Source organism: Arvicanthis niloticus, chromosome 5 (assembly GCF_011762505.2).
Source record: "Arvicanthis niloticus isolate mArvNil1 chromosome 5, mArvNil1.pat.X, whole genome shotgun sequence".
In the NCBI taxonomy this organism is placed as follows: Eukaryota; Metazoa; Chordata; class Mammalia; order Rodentia; family Muridae; genus Arvicanthis; species Arvicanthis niloticus.
Genome location: NC_047662.1, coordinates 100,011,972 through 100,014,992, shown reverse-complemented (window position 1 = coordinate 100,014,992; position 3,021 = coordinate 100,011,972). Strand labels below are relative to the sequence as shown.

The following is a 3,021-nucleotide window of genomic DNA, read 5'->3' as shown; positions in this document are numbered from 1 at the left end:
CAGCCTCTTGGCTCCTTGAGGTTCTCTCCTGAAGTCCAATGCAGTATAGAGAAAGTAGAGAAAGCTGGAGCCACAGATGAAAGGAAATTGTTCTTAGGACATAGTTTGAGCCTTCTCTGGAGTTGGCACTACCACTGGGTTTCTATGTATGTGAGCTAATACATTTCCTCTGTTGAAGCTAGTTTAGGTTTGGGTTCTCTGTAGCATGAAACAACAAGGATCTGTAGATTCATTGTGCTTGTCAAAGATAGTTCTACCAGCTGCACAGTGGTGGCGCACGCCTTTAATCCCAGCACTTGGGAGGCAGAGGCAGGTGGATTTCTGAGTTCGAGGCCAGCCTGGTCTACAGAGTGAGTTCCAGGACAGCCAGGGCTACACAGAGAAACCCTGTCTCGAAAAAAACAAAAACAAAAACAAAAACAAAAACAAAAACAAAACAAAACAAACAAACAAAAAGAAAGAAAGACAGCTCTACCAATTTATCTACCATTCCATGTGACTTTCTTGCAGTTCCACTGATACCTCAATAGTTGGGTTCTGTGGTCACACCTCTTAAGTAGGTCAGGCTCCCAATGGTTGTAACCAGTACAGTATTTGATCCTCTGAGGCTTCAGAGGCTGAGGCATAAAAAGGCCCAGGTTCCTTCACTATCTTATCACTTGACCATTGCTTCCAAAACTCAACCCAGATTGTCAGGAAACTGTTTGACAAGGGCATATGCAGAGAGCGTAACCGATAGCCCCGGGTGAGGTCTCAGCTGACAGCATCAGTTAAGTCACAAGATGTAAGTGAAGGAGCCTTGAGGTGGCTCCAGTCCCCAGCCTTCAAGGTTTTTCTAGCAAAATCCCAGGCAGCATGGAGCAGAGGCAAGGTATTGTAGCTGTGTGACCTGTCTAATACCCCAACCCACAGGAGTTATGAAATAAAATAAATACCAGTGATTGTTTTAATGCAACTCACATTGCAGAGCAATTTCTTCCACAGCAATTTATTAGCTAACACATAGCCCTAATTAATACAATTGGTATTCTACATTAAACTGTCCGCAGTATAGTGGAGGGCTGGGAACATAGCGCCACTGATAGAGGACTTGCTTAGCATCACGCATCAGGCCCTGGGTTCAGTCCCAGGCTGCATAAAATTGGGTGTGGTGGTATATAGCAGTAATCCCAGAACTTGGGAGGATCATCAGTGTCCTTGCAATACATACATAAAGTAATAAAAACAAATCAATAAAAATAAAAAAGAAACAAAACAAAAAACCCATGGTAGATTGCTCCTGAGGAATGGCACCTAAGTTTGACCTCCTGCTTCCATGGGCACACATATGTACACACACATGCATGCAAACATGCACATGTACACACACACATACACACAGAGCCAAAAGTTCTCTCACCCCACTTACATACCCACTCTCTCTACCTCCCAGAAAATAGTTGCTCTGATTTCTGGTCAGTTGTACCCCTTTGAATGTCATGATGATGGAATCCTACAGAACCAGCCTTTGTCATGCTGCCCTCACCAAGCATGGCTTTTTGATTCATATGCATTTGTATGAGATCATAGTTCCTTTTCATGGGTGAGTAGTATTTCATTGTGTGAATATGTCTACCCGTCTCCTCGCTAGATTGGTTCCACGTTTTAAGTACAGTAAAGAAATGTGAACATCATTCAACATTGTGAGGGTGTGGTGGTTTGAATATGCTTGGCCCATGAGAAGTGACACTTTTAGGAGGGGCGGCCTTGTTGGAATAGGTGTGGCCTTCTTGGAGGAAATATGTCAATGTGTGGCTTTTGAGGGCTCCTAGAGCTCAAGCTTCACCTAGTATGGAAGAGAGCCTCCTCTTAGCTGCCTGCAGAAGACAGTCTCTCCTGGTTGCCTTTAGATCAAGATGTTGAACTCTCGGCTCCTCCAGCCCCATGTCTGCCTGGATGCTGCCATACTTCCTGCCTTGATGATAATGGACTGAACCTCAAGCTGTAAGCCAGCCCCAATTAAATGTTATCCTTTATAAAGAATTGCCTTGGTCATGATGTCTGTTCACAACAGTAAAACCCTAAGACAGAGAGATGTGTTCATATTTCCTGGGAGGGTGGCTGCTAAGTTTACTGGGTAAGTAAATGTTTAAGTTCAGTAGAAATACTTAACAGTTTATCTAAGTCATTGTCTTATCTTGTGTTCCTCTCAACAGCATAGGAGCATTCTGGTTACTCCACATGTGCCAGTATTTGGTATCTTCAGTCTTTCAGCATGATCAGCAAGTGTGAGCTTGCTGATGATCGTCTAAGTATGCAGTTCCCTGACAAGGAACCTTTTCTTTCATCTCTGTTTCCCTGCTCTACTTCTAGGTCACTGTGTGGGCTAAGTAGTAAATAGCAGTTTTAGGGTTTGAATGGGAAACGTCCCCCCTAAAGAGCATTTGTGGGGAGCCTGGTGGTGCTATTGTGTGGTGACTTCATAATTGAATGGGTTACTAGGAGGATGCGGCTCACGGAGCACACAGTGTGGCCGGTGTGTCTGCCCTCTAGTTTCTTCCTTCTCTTGACTCTTGGCCACCATAAAGTGAGTTGTTTTGCTCCCTAACCTGTCTCTTATCCAGGAATTCTGCTTCCTGACTCCAGAGACTCAGAAGTGATGGAGCCACGTCTCCACAGACTGATATCTGTGAGTCAAAATAAATCTTTCTGAGGCTGGAGAAATTTCCCAGGGGTTAGGAGCAGTTGCTGTTCTTGCAATGGACCCAGGTTTAATTGCCAACGTTTACATGTGGGCTTATAGCATCTCTAACTCAAGATGCAGGAAACCCACACCCTTTTCTGGCCTCCTTGGGTACTAGGCATGCATGTGGTAAACATACATACATGCAGGAAAATAGTTTTTTAAGTGCATACTGCTCATGCAGAGGGCCTGAGTTAGGTTCCTAGCACCCAACCTGGGTGGCTGACAACTGCCTGTAACTCCATCATCCGGGAATTTAACACCCTCTTCGGATCTTCACTAGCACCTGCACATACCAA

The 3,021-nt window shown here is 44.6% G+C and overlaps 1 protein-coding gene across 1 annotated transcript in view; it reads left to right on the top strand.

Annotated features, from left to right (window-relative positions):
• The first annotated feature begins 1,928 nt into the window (after nt 1-1,928).
• Nucleotides 1,929-3,021, top strand: part of Melk (maternal embryonic leucine zipper kinase) — a 75,070-nt gene continuing 73,977 nt past the window's right edge. Inside the window, exon 1 of the mRNA XM_076935051.1 lies at nt 1,929-1,983. The gene's annotated coding sequence lies outside the window, so the exon portion shown is untranslated. The remainder of the gene's footprint in view (nt 1,984-3,021) is intronic.